Source organism: Somniosus microcephalus, unplaced genomic scaffold (assembly GCF_052327205.1).
Source record: "Somniosus microcephalus isolate GS21.2 unplaced genomic scaffold, FLI_Smic_1.0 scaffold1097, whole genome shotgun sequence".
NCBI classification, from domain to species: domain Eukaryota; kingdom Metazoa; phylum Chordata; class Chondrichthyes; order Squaliformes; family Somniosidae; genus Somniosus; species Somniosus microcephalus.
Window position 1 is genome coordinate 26,709 of NW_028226284.1, and position 22,442 is coordinate 49,150.

Sequence of the window (22,442 nt, forward strand, 5' to 3'; positions counted from 1 at the left end):
ACTTTGGCAAAATGTTCAACCTTATTCACTACAGAAACAATCATACAGCACACAACCAGGCCATTCGGCCCATCGTGTCTCTGCCGGCTCTTTCAAAGGGCTATCCAATTAATCCTACTCCTCTCTTCTTTCACCAAAGCCCTGCAATTATTTTACCTTCAAATATTATCCAAATTACCTTTTTACCTTAGGTCACCTCGAGCTGGGGTGGGGAAGGCGGGGAAACATCCTACTGTCGCCTCTGCTTCTTTTGCAAATTTTCTTCAATCTGTGTCTCCTGGTTACTGACCCTTCCGACACTGGAAACAGTTTATCCTTATTTACTCATCATCTTGTATTTATATAGCGTCTTTAACATAGTGAAACGTCCCAAGGCACTCCACAGGAGTGTTAGCAAACTAAATTTGACACCCAGCCGCACAAGGAGATATTAGGACAGATGACCAAAAGCTTGCTCGAAAAGGTAGGTTTTAAGGAGCGTCTGAAAGGAGGAGAGAGAGAGAGGCGGAGAGGTTTCGGGAGGGAATTCCAGAGTTTAGGGCCTAGGCAGCTGAAAGCACGCCCGCCACCGGCGGAGCGAATAAAGTAGGGGATACGCAAGACGCCCAAATTGCATGATCACAGAGATCAAAGGCGACATGAGGGAAAATGTTCTTACGCAGCGAGCGGTTAGCATCTGGAAATCACTGCTTGAAAGGGTGCTGGAGACAAATTCAATTGTGGCTTTCAGAAGAGAATTGGGTAAGTACCTGAAAGAAAAGAATTTGCAGGGCTACGGGGAAAAGGCAGGGGGGTGGGACTAGCTGAAGTGCTCTTGCAGAGAGTCGGCACGGGCTCGACGGGCCGAATGGCCTCCCTCTGTGCTGCAATCGTTCTATTATATGACCTCGGAGGGTTGTAGGCAACGGTCCCTCTAATTTGTTTCTTTGGCCCGCACGCCCCGTCAACGGGCTGTGCGGCCCATTCAAAATTCAGCACGTGCACGTTTTTTCTATTCAAAAGCCGGCTCACCGGATGCGCGGGACCTGCAGCGCTCTGCGTTTCCACGCGGCTTTAAAGAGTGCATTGGTTGCAGGGCTGGAGGAGGTTACAGGGAAAGGGGGGGGGGCGATGCCGTGGAGGGATTTGAAAACAAGAGAATTTAAAAATCGAGGCGTTGCTGGACCATGAGCCAATGCAGGTCAGCGAGCACAGGGGGTGATGGGTAAATGGGACTTGGTGCGACTTAGGATACGGGCAGCAGAGTTCTTGGAGAAGTAACCCTTTCTGTTACTTCTTTATTTGTGGATGACGGCATGTGGTTAAGAAATAAGAAATAAGAGCAGGAGTAGGCCATGCGGCCCCTCGAGCCGGCTCCGCCATTCAATAAGATCATGGCCGGTCATCGACCTCAACTCCACTTTCCCGCTCGATCTCCATAACCCTAGAGTCCAAAAATCTATCAATCTCAGCCTTGAATATACCCAAAGACTCGGCATTCACAGCCCTCTGGGGCAGAGAACTCCAAAGGTTCACAACCTTCTGAGTGAAGAAATTCCTCCTCATCTCGGTCTTAAATGGCCTACCCCTTATCCTGGGACTATGCCCCCTAGTTCTAGACACTCCAGCCAGGGGAAACAACCTCTCAGTATCTACCCTGCCAACCCCCTTCAGAATCTTGCATGTTTCAATGAGATCACCTCTCATTCTTCTAAACTGCCGAGAGTATAGGCCCATTCTACACAATCTCTCATCGTAGGACAGCCCTCTCATGTTGTTTGCAAAGGAAAATGCCACGGTTCTTAGAAGGTCCTGGTGATATTCCCTGCCACAGGACATCATTTTGATTTACGGCATGACTGAAACGGAACAGGAGAAAGTCTTACTGGAAGCACTGACCATGCTGGAGGAAGTTAGGATTGCTGCACCGTTGGCTCGAGTACCTCAATATTTCCAGTGTCTCCCTTACATATAACAACATTAAGGAACATTTAATTCCCAGCTCCGCGTTTAAGCTCTTAATGTGGCTTTTCCTTATATCATTTACTCACTATGAGGACAATGATCATACTGAAAAGAGTGAGAAAGATTGCAAACAAAAACAACAACAACACCAACAACAACTTGTCTTTATATAGCGTCTTTAACGTAGTAAAAACGTCCCAAGGCCCTTCACAGGACTATTATAAGACAAAAAATGTGAAACCCGCTTAAAGAAATGAAGGTGGGTTTGTTGGTGAAATATTTCAACCACAGTGAGTGAATGTGACAAGTGATGAAGACTTGATGGGCCAGAACCTCACTATGTCTCTTATCGGTCTTTATGGGCAAAACTTGAAAATTGCTTTTTCAAAGACATCAGATTCCGAATTATTGTTCATATGAAGATATGACAAACATTTACTTCAGATGCAATAAATATAAGGAGAGATTTATTTCCAGAAAACTTTCCGTGGCCTGAAGGACAGTTACTGAGGGAGCGTTCGTTTCCTTTTAAGGGCAATATGCAAATATGCATGGCCGGCTCTGTATTATTGCAGCGTTTTGTCAAAGGGTATATCATTATATATTGCAATATTTTAGCAGAATCGACATGAGAAAACAGCAGCACTTTCTGAATGAAGGGACATTGTGATTTAAAAAAAGGAGTCGTTGAGACGGTAAGAGGCAGTGAATGATGTGGCGAGGCAGTGTGTGCAGCTGGAAAGCATACTTACCTGGCAGGGGAGACACCATGATCAAGAAGGTGGTTCTCCCAGGACGAGGCTAGCCCATTGCACTTCGGGTGTGCTGACGCCTGCGATGTCCCCAAATGCGGGATACTCGACTGCAAAATTTGTGGTAGTGGGGGACTGCGTTCGCGCTCTCCCCTGGCTTTACAATAAAAAATAGAATTTCAACAGCATTCTCTTTTCAACTAAACTGTCAAAGATACCGTTATATATATATATCGTTTGCTTTGTTTTCAATTCTAACTGCGCTTTATTCCCAACACAGGGAGCTGTGACACAATATAACTCTGCATAATGGCCTATTCAAATCGCATCATAACCCATCCTAACGCTCACATTTCATTTCATCTTTACACTCACAGTTATATTCATCCTTACTACTAAGAAATTACACATTTTCCACAAAAAATCAACAATTATACACAGCATACAAAAAATGTTTCAAAGCTGCATGCCAACTCTGCACTTTGGCAAAATGTTCAACCTTATTCACTACAGAAACAATCATACAGCACACAACCAGGCCATTCGGCCCATCGTGTCTCTGCCGGCTCTTTCAAAGGGCTATCCAATTAATCCTACTCCTCTCTTCTTTCACCAAAGCCCTGCAATTATTTTACCTTCAAATATTATCCAAATTACCTTTTTACCTTAGGTCACCTCGAGCTGGGGTGGGGAAGGCGGGGAAACATCCTACTGTCGCCTCTGCTTCTTTTGCAAATTTTCTTCAATCTGTGTCTCCTGGTTACTGACCCTTCCGACACTGGAAACAGTTTATCCTTATTTACTCATCATCTTGTATTTATATAGCGTCTTTAACATAGTGAAACGTCCCAAGGCACTCCACAGGAGTGTTAGCAAACTAAATTTGACACCCAGCCGCACAAGGAGATATTAGGACAGATGACCAAAAGCTTGCTCGAAAAGGTAGGTTTTAAGGAGCGTCTGAAAGGAGGAGAGAGAGAGAGGCGGAGAGGTTTCGGGAGGGAATTCCAGAGTTTAGGGCCTAGGCAGCTGAAAGCACGCCCGCCACCGGCGGAGCGAATAAAGTAGGGGATACGCAAGACGCCCAAATTGCATGATCACAGAGATCAAAGGCGACATGAGGGAAAATGTTCTTACGCAGCGAGCGGTTAGCATCTGGAAATCACTGCTTGAAAGGGTGCTGGAGACAAATTCAATTGTGGCTTTCAGAAGAGAATTGGGTAAGTACCTGAAAGAAAAGAATTTGCAGGGCTACGGGGAAAAGGCAGGGGGGTGGGACTAGCTGAAGTGCTCTTGCAGAGAGTCAGCACGGGCTCGACGGGCCGAATGGCCTCCCTCTGTGCTGCAATCGTTCTATTATATGACCTCGGAGGGTTGTAGGCAACGGTCCCTCTAATTTGTTTCTTTGGCCCGCACGCCCCGTCAACGGGCTGTGCGGCCCATTCAAAATTCAGCACGTGCACGTTTTTTCTATTCAAAAGCCGGCTCACCGGATGCGCGGGACCTGCAGCGCTCTGCGTTTCCACGCGGCTTTAAAGAGTGCATTGGTTGCAGGGCTGGAGGAGGTTACAGGGAAAGGGGGGGGGGCGATGCCGTGGAGGGATTTGAAAACAAGAGAATTTAAAAATCGAGGCGTTGCTGGACCATGAGCCAATGCAGGTCAGCGAGCACAGGGGGTGATGGGTAAATGGGACTTGGTGCGACTTAGGATACGGGCAGCAGAGTTCTTGGAGAAGTAACCCTTTCTGTTACTTCTTTATTTGTGGATGACGGCATGTGGTTAAGAAATAAGAAATAAGAGCAGGAGTAGGCCATGCGGCCCCTCGAGCCGGCTCCGCCATTCAATAAGATCATGGCCGGTCATCGACCTCAACTCCACTTTCCCGCTCGATCTCCATAACCCTAGAGTCCAAAAATCTATCAATCTCAGCCTTGAATATACCCAAAGACTCGGCATTCACAGCCCTCTGGGGCAGAGAACTCCAAAGGTTCACAACCTTCTGAGTGAAGAAATTCCTCCTCATCTCGGTCTTAAATGGCCTACCCCTTATCCTGGGACTATGCCCCCTAGTTCTAGACACTCCAGCCAGGGGAAACAACCTCTCAGTATCTACCCTGCCAACCCCCTTCAGAATCTTGCATGTTTCAATGAGATCACCTCTCATTCTTCTAAACTGCCGAGAGTATAGGCCCATTCTACACAATCTCTCATCGTAGGACAGCCCTCTCATGTTGTTTGCAAAGGAAAATGCCACGGTTCTTAGAAGGTCCTGGTGATATTCCCTGCCACAGGACATCATTTTGATTTACGGCATGACTGAAACGGAACAGGAGAAAGTCTTACTGGAAGCACTGACCATGCTGGAGGAAGTTAGGATTGCTGCACCGTTGGCTCGAGTACCTCAATATTTCCAGTGTCTCCCTTACATATAACAACATTAAGGAACATTTAATTCCCAGCTCCGCGTTTAAGCTCTTAATGTGGCTTTTCCTTATATCATTTACTCACTATGAGGACAATGATCATACTGAAAAGAGTGAGAAAGATTGCAAACAAAAACAACAACAACACCAACAACAACTTGTCTTTATATAGCGTCTTTAACGTAGTAAAAACGTCCCAAGGCCCTTCACAGGACTATTATAAGACAAAAAATGTGAAACCCGCTTAAAGAAATGAAGGTGGGTTTGTTGGTGAAATATTTCAACCACAGTGAGTGAATGTGACAAGTGATGAAGACTTGATGGGCCAGAACCTCACTATGTCTCTTATCGGTCTTTATGGGCAAAACTTGAAAATTGCTTTTTCAAAGACATCAGATTCCGAATTATTGTTCATATGAAGATATGACAAACATTTACTTCAGATGCAATAAATATAAGGAGAGATTTATTTCCAGAAAACTTTCCGTGGCCTGAAGGACAGTTACTGAGGGAGCGTTCGTTTCCTTTTAAGGGCAATATGCAAATATGCATGGCCGGCTCTGTATTATTGCAGCGTTTTGTCAAAGGGTATATCATTATATATTGCAATATTTTAGCAGAATCGACATGAGAAAACAGCAGCACTTTCTGAATGAAGGGACATTGTGATTTAAAAAAAGGAGTCGTTGAGACGGTAAGAGGCAGTGAATGATGTGGCGAGGCAGTGTGTGCAGCTGGAAAGCATACTTACCTGGCAGGGGAGACACCATGATCAAGAAGGTGGTTCTCCCAGGACGAGGCTAGCCCATTGCACTTCGGGTGTGCTGACGCCTGCGATGTCCCCAAATGCGGGATACTCGACTGCAAAATTTGTGGTAGTGGGGGACTGCGTTCGCGCTCTCCCCTGGCTTTACAATAAAAAATAGAATTTCAACAGCATTCTCTTTTCAACTAAACTGTCAAAGATACCGTTATATATATATATCGTTTGCTTTGTTTTCAATTCTAACTGCGCTTTATTCCCAACACAGGGAGCTGTGACACAATATAACTCTGCATAATGGCCTATTCAAATCGCATCATAACCCATCCTAACGCTCACATTTCATTTCATCTTTACACTCACAGTTATATTCATCCTTACTACTAAGAAATTACACATTTTCCACAAAAAATCAACAATTATACACAGCATACAAAAAATGTTTCAAAGCTGCATGCCAACTCTGCACTTTGGCAAAATGTTCAACCTTATTCACTACAGAAACAATCATACAGCACACAACCAGGCCATTCGGCCCATCGTGTCTCTGCCGGCTCTTTCAAAGGGCTATCCAATTAATCCTACTCCTCTCTTCTTTCACCAAAGCCCTGCAATTATTTTACCTTCAAATATTATCCAAATTACCTTTTTACCTTAGGTCACCTCGAGCTGGGGTGGGGAAGGCGGGGAAACATCCTACTGTCGCCTCTGCTTCTTTTGCAAATTTTCTTCAATCTGTGTCTCCTGGTTACTGACCCTTCCGACACTGGAAACAGTTTATCCTTATTTACTCATCATCTTGTATTTATATAGCGTCTTTAACATAGTGAAACGTCCCAAGGCACTCCACAGGAGTGTTAGCAAACTAAATTTGACACCCAGCCGCACAAGGAGATATTAGGACAGATGACCAAAAGCTTGCTCGAAAAGGTAGGTTTTAAGGAGCGTCTGAAAGGAGGAGAGAGAGAGAGGCGGAGAGGTTTCGGGAGGGAATTCCAGAGTTTAGGGCCTAGGCAGCTGAAAGCACGCCCGCCACCGGCGGAGCGAATAAAGTAGGGGATACGCAAGACGCCCAAATTGCATGATCACAGAGATCAAAGGCGACATGAGGGAAAATGTTCTTACGCAGCGAGCGGTTAGCATCTGGAAATCACTGCTTGAAAGGGTGCTGGAGACAAATTCAATTGTGGCTTTCAGAAGAGAATTGGGTAAGTACCTGAAAGAAAAGAATTTGCAGGGCTACGGGGAAAAGGCAGGGGGGTGGGACTAGCTGAAGTGCTCTTGCAGAGAGTCAGCACGGGCTCGACGGGCCGAATGGCCTCCCTCTGTGCTGCAATCGTTCTATTATATGACCTCGGAGGGTTGTAGGCAACGGTCCCTCTAATTTGTTTCTTTGGCCCGCACGCCCCGTCAACGGGCTGTGCGGCCCATTCAAAATTCAGCACGTGCACGTTTTTTCTATTCAAAAGCCGGCTCACCGGATGCGCGGGACCTGCAGCGCTCTGCGTTTCCACGCGGCTTTAAAGAGTGCATTGGTTGCAGGGCTGGAGGAGGTTACAGGGAAAGGGGGGGGCGATGCCGTGGAGGGATTTGAAAACAAGAGAATTTAAAAATCGAGGTGTTGCTGGACGATGAGCCAATGCAGGTCAGCGAGCACAGGGGGTGATGGGTAAATGGGACTTGGTGCGACTTAGGATACGGGCAGCAGAGTTCTTGGAGAAGTAACCCTTTCTGTTACTTCTTTATTTGTGGATGACGGCATGTGGTTAAGAAATAAGAAATAAGAGCAGGAGTAGGCCATGCGGCCCCTCGAGCCGGCTCCGCCATTCAATAAGATCATGGCCGGTCATCGACCTCAACTCCACTTTCCCGCTCGATCTCCATAACCCTAGAGTCCAAAAATCTATCAATCTCAGCCTTGAATATACCCAAAGACTCGGCATTCACAGCCCTCTGGGGCAGAGAACTCCAAAGGTTCACAACCTTCTGAGTGAAGAAATTCCTCCTCATCTCGGTCTTAAATGGCCTACCCCTTATCCTGGGACTATGCCCCCTAGTTCTAGACACTCCAGCCAGGGGAAACAACCTCTCAGTATCTACCCTGCCAACCCCCTTCAGAATCTTGCATGTTTCAATGAGATCACCTCTCATTCTTCTAAACTGCCGAGAGTATAGGCCCATTCTACACAATCTCTCATCGTAGGACAGCCCTCTCATGTTGTTTGCAAAGGAAAATGCCACGGTTCTTAGAAGGTCCTGGTGATATTCCCTGCCACAGGACATCATTTTGATTTACGGCATGACTGAAACGGAACAGGAGAAAGTCTTACTGGAAGCACTGACCATGCTGGAGGAAGTTAGGATTGCTGCACCGTTGGCTCGAGTACCTCAATATTTCCAGTGTCTCCCTTACATATAACAACATTAAGGAACATTTAATTCCCAGCTCCGCGTTTAAGCTCTTAATGTGGCTTTTCCTTATATCATTTACTCACTATGAGGACAATGATCATACTGAAAAGAGTGAGAAAGATTGCAAACAAAAACAACAACAACACCAACAACAACTTGTCTTTATATAGCGTCTTTAACGTAGTAAAAACGTCCCAAGGCCCTTCACAGGACTATTATAAGACAAAAAATGTGAAACCCGCTTAAAGAAATGAAGGTGGGTTTGTTGGTGAAATATTTCAACCACAGTGAGTGAATGTGACAAGTGATGAAGACTTGATGGGCCAGAACCTCACTATGTCTCTTATCGGTCTTTATGGGCAAAACTTGAAAATTGCTTTTTCAAAGACATCAGATTCCGAATTATTGTTCATATGAAGATATGACAAACATTTACTTCAGATGCAATAAATATAAGGAGAGATTTATTTCCAGAAAACTTTCCGTGGCCTGAAGGACAGTTACTGAGGGAGCATTCGTTTCCTTTTAAGGGCAATTTGCAAATATGCATGGCCGGCTCTGTATTATTGCAGCGTTTTGTCAAAGGGTATATCATTATATATTGCAATATTTTAGCAGAATCGACATGAGAAAACAGCAGCACTTTCTGAATGAAGGGACATTGTGATTTTAAAAAAGGAGTCGTTGAGACGGTAAGAGGCAGTGAATGATGTGGCGAGGCAGTGTGTGCAGCTGGAAAGCATACTTACCTGGCAGGGGAGACACCATGATCAAGAAGGTGGTTCTCCCAGGACGAGGCTAGCCCATTGCACTTCGGGTGTGCTGACGCCTGCGATGTCCCCAAATGCGGGATACTCGACTGCAAAATTTGTGGTAGTGGGGGACTGCGTTCGCGCTCTCCCCTGGCTTTACAATAAAAAATAGAATTTCAACAGCATTCTCTTTTCAACTAAGCTGTCAAATATATACCGTTATATATATCGTTTGCTTTGTTTTCAATTCTAACTGCGCTTTATTCCCAACACAGGGAGCTGTGACACAATACAACTCTGCATAATGGCCTATTCAAATCGCATCATAACCCATCCTAACGCTCACATTTCATTTCATCTTTACACTCACAGTTATATTCATCCTTACTACTAAGAAATTACACATTTTCCACAAAAAATCAACAATTATACACCGCATACAAAAAATGTTTCAAAGCTGCATGCCAACTCTGCACTTTGGCAAAATGTTCAACCTTATTCACTACAGAAACAATCATACAGCACACAACCAGGCCATTCGGCCCATCGTGTCTCTGCCGGCTCTTTCAAAGGGCTATCCAATTAATCCTACTCCTCTCTTCTTTCACCAAAGCCCTGCAATTATTTTACCTTCAAATATTATCCAAATTACCTTTTTACCTTAGGTCACCTCGAGCTGGGGTGGGGAAGGCGGGGAAACATCCTACTGTCGCCTCTGCTTCTTTTGCAAATTTTCTTCAATCTGTGTCTCCTGGTTACTGACCCTTCCGACACTGGAAACAGTTTATCCTTATTTACTCATCATCTTGTATTTATATAGCGTCTTTAACATAGTGAAACGTCCCAAGGCACTCCACAGGAGTGTTAGCAAACTAAATTTGACACCCAGCCGCACAAGGAGATATTAGGACAGATGACCAAAAGCTTGCTCGAAAAGGTAGGTTTTAAGGAGCGTCTGAAAGGAGGAGAGAGAGAGAGGCGGAGAGGTTTCGGGAGGGAATTCCAGAGTTTAGGGCCTAGGCAGCTGAAAGCACGCCCGCCACCGGCGGAGCGAATAAAGTAGGGGATACGCAAGACGCCCAAATTGCATGATCACAGAGATCAAAGGCGACATGAGGGAAAATGTTCTTACGCAGCGAGCGGTTAGCATCTGGAAATCACTGCTTGAAAGGGTGCTGGAGACAAATTCAATTGTGGCTTTCAGAAGAGAATTGGGTAAGTACCTGAAAGAAAAGAATTTGCAGGGCTACGGGGAAAAGGCAGGGGGGTGGGACTAGCTGAAGTGCTCTTGCAGAGAGTCGGCACGGGCTCGACGGGCCGAATGGCCTCCCTCTGTGCTGCAATCGTTCTATTATATGACCTCGGAGGGTTGTAGGCAACGGTCCCTCTAATTTGTTTCTTTGGCCCGCACGCCCCGTCAACGGGCTGTGCGGCCCATTCAAAATTCAGCACGTGCACGTTTTTTCTATTCAAAAGCCGGCTCACCGGATGCGCGGGACCTGCAGCGCTCTGCGTTTCCACGCGGCTTTAAAGAGTGCATTGGTTGCAGGGCTGGAGGAGGTTACAGGGAAAGGGGGGGGGGCGATGCCGTGGAGGGATTTGAAAACAAGAGAATTTAAAAATCGAGGCGTTGCTGGACCATGAGCCAATGCAGGTCAGCGAGCACAGGGGGTGATGGGTAAATGGGACTTGGTGCGACTTAGGATACGGGCAGCAGAGTTCTTGGAGAAGTAACCCTTTCTGTTACTTCTTTATTTGTGGATGACGGCATGTGGTTAAGAAATAAGAAATAAGAGCAGGAGTAGGCCATGCGGCCCCTCGAGCCGGCTCCGCCATTCAATAAGATCATGGCCGGTCATCGACCTCAACTCCACTTTCCCGCTCGATCTCCATAACCCTAGAGTCCAAAAATCTATCAATCTCAGCCTTGAATATACCCAAAGACTCGGCATTCACAGCCCTCTGGGGCAGAGAACTCCAAAGGTTCACAACCTTCTGAGTGAAGAAATTCCTCCTCATCTCGGTCTTAAATGGCCTACCCCTTATCCTGGGACTATGCCCCCTAGTTCTAGACACTCCAGCCAGGGGAAACAACCTCTCAGTATCTACCCTGCCAACCCCCTTCAGAATCTTGCATGTTTCAATGAGATCACCTCTCATTCTTCTAAACTGCCGAGAGTATAGGCCCATTCTACACAATCTCTCATCGTAGGACAGCCCTCTCATGTTGTTTGCAAAGGAAAATGCCATGGTTCTTAGAAGGTCCTGGTGATATTCCCTGCCACAGGACATCATTTTGATTTACGGCATGACTGAAACGGAACAGGAGAAAGTCTTACTGGAAGCACTGACCATGCTGGAGGAAGTTAGGATTGCTGCACCGTTGGCTCGAGTACCTCAATATTTCCAGTGTCTCCCTTACATATAACAACATTAAGGAACATTTAATTCCCAGCTCCGCGTTTAAGCTCTTAATGTGGCTTTTCCTTATATCATTTACTCACTATGAGGACAATGATCATACTGAAAAGAGTGAGAAAGATTGCAAACAAAAACAACAACAACACCAACAACAACTTGTCTTTATATAGCGTCTTTAACGTAGTAAAAACGTCCCAAGGCCCTTCACAGGACTATTATAAGACAAAAAATGTGAAACCCGCTTAAAGAAATGAAGGTGGGTTTGTTGGTGAAATATTTCAACCACAGTGAGTGAATGTGACAAGTGATGAAGACTTGATGGGCCAGAACCTCACTATGTCTCTTATCGGTCTTTATGGGCAAAACTTGAAAATTGCTTTTTCAAAGACATCAGATTCCGAATTATTGTTCATATGAAGATATGACAAACATTTACTTCAGATGCAATAAATATAAGGAGAGATTTATTTCCAGAAAACTTTCCGTGGCCTGAAGGACAGTTACTGAGGGAGCGTTCGTTTCCTTTTAAGGGCAATATGCAAATATGCATGGCCGGCTCTGTATTATTGCAGCGTTTTGTCAAAGGGTATATCATTATATATTGCAATATTTTAGCAGAATCGACATGAGAAAACAGCAGCACTTTCTGAATGAAGGGACATTGTGATTTAAAAAAAGGAGTCGTTGAGACGGTAAGAGGCAGTGAATGATGTGGCGAGGCAGTGTGTGCAGCTGGAAAGCATACTTACCTGGCAGGGGAGACACCATGATCAAGAAGGTGGTTCTCCCAGGACGAGGCTAGCCCATTGCACTTCGGGTGTGCTGACGCCTGCGATGTCCCCAAATGCGGGATACTCGACTGCAAAATTTGTGGTAGTGGGGGACTGCGTTCGCGCTCTCCCCTGGCTTTACAATAAAAAATAGAATTTCAACAGCATTCTCTTTTCAACTAAACTGTCAAAGATACCGTTATATATATATATCGTTTGCTTTGTTTTCAATTCTAACTGCGCTTTATTCCCAACACAGGGAGCTGTGACACAATACAACTCTGCATAATGGCCTATTCAAATCGCATCATAACCCATCCTAACGCTCACATTTCATTTCATCTTTACACTCACAGTTATATTCATCCTTACTACTAAGAAATTACACATTTTCCACAAAAAATCAACAATTATACACAGCATACAAAAAATGTTTCAAAGCTGCATGCCAACTCTGCACTTTGGCAAAATGTTCAACCTTATTCACTACAGAAACAATCATACAGCACACAACCAGGCCATTCGGCCCATCGTGTCTCTGCCGGCTCTTTCAAAGGGCTATCCAATTAATCCTACTCCTCTCTTCTTTCACCAAAGCCCTGCAATTATTTTACCTTCAAATATTATCCAAATTACCTTTTTACCTTAGGTCACCTCGAGCTGGGGTGGGGAAGGCGGGGAAACATCCTACTGTCGCCTCTGCTTCTTTTGCAAATTTTCTTCAATCTGTGTCTCCTGGTTACTGACCCTTCCGACACTGGAAACAGTTTATCCTTATTTACTCATCATCTTGTATTTATATAGCGTCTTTAACATAGTGAAACGTCCCAAGGCACTCCACAGGAGTGTTAGCAAACTAAATTTGACACCCAGCCGCACAAGGAGATATTAGGACAGATGACCAAAAGCTTGCTCGAAAAGGTAGGTTTTAAGGAGCGTCTGAAAGGAGGAGAGAGAGAGAGGCGGAGAGGTTTCGGGAGGGAATTCCAGAGTTTAGGGCCTAGGCAGCTGAAAGCACGCCCGCCACCGGCGGAGCGAATAAAGTAGGGGATACGCAAGACGCCCAAATTGCATGATCACAGAGATCAAAGGCGACATGAGGGAAAATGTTCTTACGCAGCGAGCGGTTAGCATCTGGAAATCACTGCTTGAAAGGGTGCTGGAGACAAATTCAATTGTGGCTTTCAGAAGAGAATTGGGTAAGTACCTGAAAGAAAAGAATTTGCAGGGCTACGGGGAAAAGGCAGGGGGGTGGGACTAGCTGAAGTGCTCTTGCAGAGAGTCGGCACGGGCTCGACGGGCCGAATGGCCTCCCTCTGTGCTGCAATCGTTCTATTATATGACCTCGGAGGGTTGTAGGCAACGGTCCCTCTAATTTGTTTCTTTGGCCCGCACGCCCCGTCAACGGGCTGTGCGGCCCATTCAAAATTCAGCACGTGCACGTTTTTTCTATTCAAAAGCCGGCTCACCGGATGCGCGGGACCTGCAGCGCTCTGCGTTTCCACGCGGCTTTAAAGAGTGCATTGGTTGCAGGGCTGGAGGAGGTTACAGGGAAAGGGGGGGGCGATGCCGTGGAGGGATTTGAAAACAAGAGAATTTAAAAATCGAGGCGTTGCTGGACCATGAGCCAATGCAGGTCAGCGAGCACAGGGGGTGATGGGTAAATGGGACTTGGTGCGACTTAGGATACGGGCAGCAGAGTTCTTGGAGAAGTAACCCTTTCTGTTACTTCTTTATTTGTGGATGACGGCATGTGGTTAAGAAATAAGAAATAAGAGCAGGAGTAGGCCATGCGGCCCCTCGAGCCGGCTCCGCCATTCAATAAGATCATGGCCGGTCATCGACCTCAACTCCACTTTCCCGCTCGATCTCCATAACCCTAGAGTCCAAAAATCTATCAATCTCAGCCTTGAATATACCCAAAGACTCGGCATTCACAGCCCTCTGGGGCAGAGAACTCCAAAGGTTCACAACCTTCTGAGTGAAGAAATTCCTCCTCATCTCGGTCTTAAATGGCCTACCCCTTATCCTGGGACTATGCCCCCTAGTTCTAGACACTCCAGCCAGGGGAAACAACCTCTCAGTATCTACCCTGCCAACCCCCTTCAGAATCTTGCATGTTTCAATGAGATCACCTCTCATTCTTCTAAACTGCCGAGAGTATAGGCCCATTCTACACAATCTCTCATCGTAGGACAGCCCTCTCATGTTGTTTGCAAAGGAAAATGCCACGGTTCTTAGAAGGTCCTGGTGATATTCCCTGCCACAGGACATCATTTTGATTTACGGCATGACTGAAACGGAACAGGAGAAAGTCTTACTGGAAGCACTGACCATGCTGGAGGAAGTTAGGATTGCTGCACCGTTGGCTCGAGTACCTCAATATTTCCAGTGTCACCCTTACATATAACAACATTAAGGAACATTTAATTCCCAGCTCCGCGTTTAAGCTCTTAATGTGGCTTTTCCTTATATCATTTACTCACTATGAGGACAATGATCATACTGAAAAGAGTGAGAAAGATTGCAAACAAAAACAACAACAACACCAACAACAACTTGTCTTTATATAGCGTCTTTAACGTAGTAAAAACGTCCCAAGGCCCTTCACAGGACTATTATAAGACAAAAAATGTGAAACCCGCTTAAAGAAATGAAGGTGGGTTTGTTGGTGAAATATTTCAACCACAGTGAGTGAATGTGACAAGTGATGAAGACTTGATGGGCCAGAACCTCACTATGTCTCTTATCGGTCTTTATGGGCAAAACTTGAAAATTGCTTTTTCAAAGACATCAGATTCCGAATTATTGTTCATATGAAGATATGACAAACATTTACTTCAGATGCAATAAATATAAGGAGAGATTTATTTCCAGAAAACTTTCCGTGGCCTGAAGGACAGTTACTGAGGGAGCGTTCGTTTCCTTTTAAGGGCAATATGCAAATATGCATGGCCGGCTCTGTATTATTGCAGCGTTTTGTCAAAGGGTATATCATTATATATTGCAATATTTTAGCAGAATCGACATGAGAAAACAGCAGCACTTTCTGAATGAAGGGACATTGTGATTTAAAAAAAGGAGTCGTTGAGACGGTAAGAGGCAGTGAATGATGTGGCGAGGCAGTGTGTGCAGCTGGAAAGCATACTTACCTGGCAGGGGAGACACCATGATCAAGAAGGTGGTTCTCCCAGGACGAGGCTAGCCCATTGCACTTCGGGTGTGCTGACGCCTGCGATGTCCCCAAATGCGGGATACTCGACTGCAAAATTTGTGGTAGTGGGGGACTGCGTTCGCGCTCTCCCCTGGCTTTACAATAAAAAATAGAATTTCAACAGCATTCTCTTTTCAACTAAACTGTCAAAGATACCGTTATATATATATATCGTTTGCTTTGTTTTCAATTCTAACTGCGCTTTATTCCCAACACAGGGAGCTGTGACACAATATAACTCTGCATAATGGCCTATTCAAATCGCATCATAACCCATCCTAACGCTCACATTTCATTTCATCTTTACACTCACAGTTATATTCATCCTTACTACTAAGAAATTACACATTTTCCACAAAAAATCAACAATTATACACAGCATACAAAAAATGTTTCAAAGCTGCATGCCAACTCTGCACTTTGGCAAAATGTTCAACCTTATTCACTACAGAAACAATCATACAGCACACAACCAGGCCATTCGGCCCATCGTGTCTCTGCCGGCTCTTTCAAAGGGCTATCCAATTAATCCTACTCCTCTCTTCTTTCACCAAAGCCCTGCAATTATTTTACCTTCAAATATTATCCAAATTACCTTTTTACCTTAGGTCACCTCGAGCTGGGGTGGGGAAGGCGGGGAAACATCCTACTGTCGCCTCTGCTTCTTTTGCAAATTTTCTTCAATCTGTGTCTCCTGGTTACTGACCCTTCCGACACTGGAAACAGTTTATCCTTATTTACTCATCATCTTGTATTTATATAGCGTCTTTAACATAGTGAAACGTCCCAAGGCACTCCACAGGAGTGTTAGCAAACTAAATTTGACACCCAGCCGCACAAGGAGATATTAGGACAGATGACCAAAAGCTTGCTCGAAAAGGTAGGTTTTAAGGAGCGTCTGAAAGGAGGAGAGAGAGAGAGGCGGAGAGGTTTCGGGAGGGAATTCCAGAGTTTAGGGCCTAGGCAGCTGAAAGCACGCCCGCCACCGGCGGAGCGAATAAAGTAGGGGATACGCAAGACGCCCAAATTGCATGATCACAGAGATCAAAGGCGACATGAGGGAAAATGTTCTTACGCAGCGAGCGGTTAGCATCTGGAAATCACTGCTTGAAAGGGTGCTGGAGACAAATTCAATTGTGGCTTTCAGAAGAGAATTGGGTAAGTACCTGAAAGAAAAGAATTTGCAGGGCTACGGGGAAAAGGCAGGGGGGTGGGACTAGCTGAAGTGCTCTTGCAGAGAGTCAGCACGGGCTCGACGGGCCGAATGGCCTCCCTCTGTGCTGCAATCGTTCTATTATATGACCTCGGAGGGTTGTAGGCAACGGTCCCTCTAATTTGTTTCTTTGGCCCGCACGCCCCGTCAACGGGCTGTGCGGCCCATTCAAAATTCAGCACGTGCACGTTTTTTCTATTCAAAAGCCGGCTCACCGGATGCGCGGGACCTGCAGCGCTCTGCGTTTCCACGCGGCTTTAAAGAGTGCATTGGTTGCAGGGCTGGAGGAGGTTACAGGGAAAGGGGGGGGCGATGCCGTGGAGGGATTTGAAAACAAGAGAATTTAAAAATCGAGGTGTTGCTGGACGATGAGCCAATGCAGGTCAGCGAGCACAGGGGGTGATGGGTAAATGGGACTTGGTGCGACTTAGGATACGGGCAGCAGAGTTCTTGGAGAAGTAACCCTTTCTGTTACTTCTTTATTTGTGGATGACGGCATGTGGTTAAGAAATAAGAAATAAGAGCAGGAGTAGGCCATGCGGCCCCTCGAGCCGGCTCCGCCATTCAATAAGATCATGGCCGGTCATCGACCTCAACTCCACTTTCCCGCTCGATCTCCATAACCCTAGAGTCCAAAAATCTATCAATCTCAGCCTTGAATATACCCAAAGACTCGGCATTCACAGCCCTCTGGGGCAGAGAACTCCAAAGGTTCACAACCTTCTGAGTGAAGAAATTCCTCCTCATCTCGGTCTTAAATGGCCTACCCCTTATCCTGAGACTATGCCCCCTAGTTCTAGACACTCCAGCCAGGGGAAACAACCTCTCAGTATCTACCCTGCCAACCCCCTTCAATGAGATCACCTCTCATTCTTCTAAACTGCCGAGAGTATAGGCCCATTCTACACAATCTCTCATCGTAGGACAGCCCTCTCATGTTGTTTGCAAAGGAAAATGCCACGGTTCTTAGAAGGTCCTGGTGATATTCCCTGCCACAGGACATCATTTTGATTTACGGCATGACTGAAACGGAACAGGAGAAAGTCTTACTGGAAGCACTGACCATGCTGGAGGAAGTTAGGATTGCTGCACCGTTGGCTCGAGTACCTCAATATTTCCAGTGTCTCCCTTACATATAACAACATTAAGGAACATTTAATTCCCAGCTCCGCGTTTAAGCTCTTAATGTGGCTTTTCCTTATATCATTTACTCACTATGAGGACAATGATCATACTGAAAAGAGTGAGAAAGATTGCAAACAAAAACAACAACAACACCAACAACAACTTGTCTTTATATAGCGTCTTTAACGTAGTAAAAACGTCCCAAGGCCCTTCACAGGACTATTATAAGACAAAAAATGTGAAACCCGCTTAAAGAAATGAAGGTGGGTTTGTTGGTGAAATATTTCAACCACAGTGAGTGAATGTGACAAGTGATGAAGACTTGATGGGCCAGAACCTCACTATGTCTCTTATCGGTCTTTATGGGCAAAACTTGAAAATTGCTTTTTCAAAGACATCAGATTCCGAATTATTGTTCATATGAAGATATGACAAACATTTACTTCAGATGCAATAAATATAAGGAGAGATTTATTTCCAGAAAACTTTCCGTGGCCTGAAGGACAGTTACTGAGGGAGCGTTCGTTTCCTTTTAAGGGCAATATGCAAATATGCATGGCCGGCTCTGTATTATTGCAGCGTTTTGTCAAAGGGTATATCATTATATATTGCAATATTTTAGCAGAATCGACATGAGAAAACAGCAGCACTTTCTGAATGAAGGGACATTGTGATTTAAAAAAAGGAGTCGTTGAGACGGTAAGAGGCAGTGAATGATGTGGCGAGGCAGTGTGTGCAGCTGGAAAGCATACTTACCTGGCAGGGGAGAGACCATGATCAAGAAGGTGGTTCTCCCAGGACGAGGCTAGCCCATTGCACTTCGGGTGTGCTGACGCCTGCGATGTCCCCAAATGCGGGATACTCGACTGCAAAATTTGTGGTAGTGGGGGACTGCGTTCGCGCTCTCCCCTGGCTTTACAATAAAAAATAGAATTTCAACAGCATTCTCTTTTCAACTAAACTGTCAAAGATACCGTTATATATATATATCGTTTGCTTTGTTTTCAATTCTAACTGCGCTTTATTCCCAACACAGGGAGCTGTGACACAATACAACTCTGCATAATGGCCTATTCAAATCGCATCATAACCCATCCTAACGCTCACATTTCATTTCATCTTTACACTCACAGTTATATTCATCCTTACTACTAAGAAATTACACATTTTCCACAAAAAAATCAACAATTATACACCGCATACAAAAAATGTTTCAAAGCTGCATGCCAACTCTGCACTTTGGCAAAATGTTCAACCTTATTCACTACAGAAACAATCATACAGCACACAACCAGGCCATTCGGCCCATCGTGTCTCTGCCGGCTCTTTCAAAGGGCTATCCAATTAATCCTACTCCTCTCTTCTTTCACCAAAGCCCTGCAATTATTTTACCTTCAAATATTATCCAAATTACCTTTTTACCTTAGGTCACCTCGAGCTGGGGTGGGGAAGGCGGGGAAACATCCTACTGTCGCCTCTGCTTCTTTTGCAAATTTTCTTCAATCTGTGTCTCCTGGTTACTGACCCTTCCGACACTGGAAACAGTTTATCCTTATTTACTCATCATCTTGTATTTATATAGCGTCTTTAACATAGTGAAACGTCCCAAGGCACTCCACAGGAGTGTTAGCAAACTAAATTTGACACCCAGCCGCACAAGGAGATATTAGGACAGATGACCAAAAGCTTGCTCGAAAAGGTAGGTTTTAAGGAGCGTCTGAAAGGAGGAGAGAGAGAGAGGCGGAGAGGTTTCGGGAGGGAATTCCAGAGTTTAGGGCCTAGGCAGCTGAAAGCACGCCCGCCACCGGCGGAGCGAATAAAGTAGGGGATACGCAAGACGCCCAAATTGCATGATCACAGAGATCAAAGGCGACATGAGGGAAAATGTTCTTACGCAGCGAGCGGTTAGCATCTGGAAATCACTGCTTGAAAGGGTGCTGGAGACAAATTCAATTGTGGCTTTCAGAAGAGAATTGGGTAAGTACCTGAAAGAAAAGAATTTGCAGGGCTACGGGGAAAAGGCAGGGGGGTGGGACTAGCTGAAGTGCTCTTGCAGAGAGTCGGCACGGGCTCGACGGGCCGAATGGCCTCCCTCTGTGCTGCAATCGTTCTATTATATGACCTCGGAGGGTTGTAGGCAACGGTCCCTCTAATTTGTTTCTTTGGCCCGCACGCCCCGTCAACGGGCTGTGCGGCCCATTCAAAATTCAGCACGTGCACGTTTTTTCTATTCAAAAGCCGGCTCACCGGATGCGCGGGACCTGCAGCGCTCTGCGTTTCCACGCGGCTTTAAAGAGTGCATTGGTTGCAGGGCTGGAGGAGGTTACAGGGAAAGGGGGGGGGGCGATGCCGTGGAGGGATTTGAAAACAAGAGAATTTAAAAATCGAGGCGTTGCTGGACCATGAGCCAATGCAGGTCAGCGAGCACAGGGGGTGATGGGTAAATGGGACTTGGTGCGACTTAGGATACGGGCAGCAGAGTTCTTGGAGAAGTAACCCTTTCTGTTACTTCTTTATTTGTGGATGACGGCATGTGGTTAAGAAATAAGAAATAAGAGCAGGAGTAGGCCATGCGGCCCCTCGAGCCGGCTCCGCCATTCAATAAGATCATGGCCGGTCATCGACCTCAACTCCACTTTCCCGCTCGATCTCCATAACCCTAGAGTCCAAAAATCTATCAATCTCAGCCTTGAATATACCCAAAGACTCGGCATTCACAGCCCTCTGGGGCAGAGAACTCCAAAGGTTCACAACCTTCTGAGTGAAGAAATTCCTCCTCATCTCGGTCTTAAATGGCCTACCCCTTATCCTGGGACTATGCCCCCTAGTTCTAGACACTCCAGCCAGGGGAAACAACCTCTCAGTATCTACCCTGCCAACCCCCTTCAGAATCTTGCATGTTTCAATGAGATCACCTCTCATTCTTCTAAACTGCCGAGAGTATAGGCCCATTCTACACAATCTCTCATCGTAGGACAGCCCTCTCATGTTGTTTGCAAAGGAAAATGCCATGGTTCTTAGAAGGTCCTGGTGATATTCCCTGCCACAGGACATCATTTTGATTTACGGCATGACTGAAACGGAACAGGAGAAAGTCTTACTGGAAGCACTGACCATGCTGGAGGAAGTTAGGATTGCTGCACCGTTGGCTCGAGTACCTCAATATTTCCAGTGTCTCCCTTACATATAACAACATTAAGGAACATTTAATTCCCAGCTCCGCGTTTAAGCTCTTAATGTGGCTTTTCCTTATATCATTTACTCACTATGAGGACAATGATCATACTGAAAAGAGTGAGAAAGATTGCAAACAAAAACAACAACAACACCAACAACAACTTGTCTTTATATAGCGTCTTTAACGTAGTAAAAACGTCCCAAGGCCCTTCACAGGACTATTATAAGACAAAAAATGTGAAACCCGCTTAAAGAAATGAAGGTGGGTTTGTTGGTGAAATATTTCAACCACAGTGAGTGAATGTGACAAGTGATGAAGACTTGATGGGCCAGAACCTCACTATGTCTCTTATCGGTCTTTATGGGCAAAACTTGAAAATTGCTTTTTCAAAGACATCAGATTCCGAATTATTGTTCATATGAAGATATGACAAACATTTACTTCAGATGCAATAAATATAAGGAGAGATTTATTTCCAGAAAACTTTCCGTGGCCTGAAGGACAGTTACTGAGGGAGCGTTCGTTTCCTTTTAAGGGCAATATGCAAATATGCATGGCCGGCTCTGTATTATTGCAGCGTTTTGTCAAAGGGTATATCATTATATATTGCAATATTTTAGCAGAATCGACATGAGAAAACAGCAGCACTTTCTGAATGAAGGGACATTGTGATTTAAAAAAAGGAGTCGTTGAGACGGTAAGAGGCAGTGAATGATGTGGCGAGGCAGTGTGTGCAGCTGGAAAGCATACTTACCTGGCAGGGGAGACACCATGATCAAGAAGGTGGTTCTCCCAGGACGAGGCTAGCCCATTGCACTTCGGGTGTGCTGACGCCTGCGATGTCCCCAAATGCGGGATACTCGACTGCAAAATTTGTGGTAGTGGGGGACTGCGTTCGCGCTCTCCCCTGGCTTTACAATAAAAAATAGAATTTCAACAGCATTCTCTTTTCAACTAAACTGTCAAAGATACCGTTATATATATATATCGTTTGCTTTGTTTTCAATTCTAACTGCGCTTTATTCCCAACACAGGGAGCTGTGACACAATATAACTCTGCATAATGGCCTATTCAAATCGCATCATAACCCATCCTAACGCTCACATTTCATTTCATCTTTACACTCACAGTTATATTCATCCTTACTACTAAGAAATTACACATTTTCCACAAAAAATCAACAATTATACACAGCATACAAAAAATGTTTCAAAGCTGCATGCCAACTCTGCACTTTGGCAAAATGTTCAACCTTATTCACTACAGAAACAATCATACAGCACACAACCAGGCCATTCGGCCCATCGTGTCTCTGCCGGCTCTTTCAAAGGGCTATCCAATTAATCCTACTCCTCTCTTCTTTCACCAAAGCCCTGCAATTATTTTACCTTCAAATATTATCCAAATTACCTTTTTACCTTAGGTCACCTCGAGCTGGGGTGGGGAAGGCGGGGAAACATCCTACTGTCGCCT

General features: G+C 45.3%; 7 non-coding genes across 7 annotated transcripts; all 7 read left to right on the top strand.

Annotated features, from left to right (window-relative positions):
* Window positions 1–2,688: 2,688 nt before the first annotated feature.
* On the top strand, window positions 2,689–2,852 carry LOC147080832 (U1 spliceosomal RNA). Its single transcript, XR_015077020.1, has one exon. It is a non-coding gene; the product is annotated as a U1 spliceosomal RNA (small nuclear RNA).
* Window positions 2,853–5,863: 3,011 nt separating this feature from the next.
* LOC147080833 (U1 spliceosomal RNA) lies at window positions 5,864–6,027 on the top strand. The gene has a single exon (XR_015077021.1). It is a non-coding gene; the product is annotated as a U1 spliceosomal RNA (small nuclear RNA).
* Window positions 6,028–9,036: 3,009 nt separating this feature from the next.
* Window positions 9,037–9,200, top strand: LOC147080834 (U1 spliceosomal RNA). The gene has a single exon (XR_015077022.1). It is a non-coding gene; the product is annotated as a U1 spliceosomal RNA (small nuclear RNA).
* A 3,009-nt stretch (window positions 9,201–12,209) lies between these two features.
* LOC147080835 (U1 spliceosomal RNA) lies at window positions 12,210–12,373 on the top strand. Its single transcript, XR_015077023.1, has one exon. It is a non-coding gene; the product is annotated as a U1 spliceosomal RNA (small nuclear RNA).
* Window positions 12,374–15,382: 3,009 nt separating this feature from the next.
* Window positions 15,383–15,546, top strand: LOC147080836 (U1 spliceosomal RNA). The gene has a single exon (XR_015077024.1). It is a non-coding gene; the product is annotated as a U1 spliceosomal RNA (small nuclear RNA).
* Window positions 15,547–18,538: 2,992 nt separating this feature from the next.
* Window positions 18,539–18,702, top strand: LOC147080837 (U1 spliceosomal RNA). Its single transcript, XR_015077018.1, has one exon. It is a non-coding gene; the product is annotated as a U1 spliceosomal RNA (small nuclear RNA).
* A 3,012-nt stretch (window positions 18,703–21,714) lies between these two features.
* On the top strand, window positions 21,715–21,878 carry LOC147080838 (U1 spliceosomal RNA). The gene has a single exon (XR_015077025.1). It is a non-coding gene; the product is annotated as a U1 spliceosomal RNA (small nuclear RNA).
* Window positions 21,879–22,442: the final 564 nt, after the last annotated feature.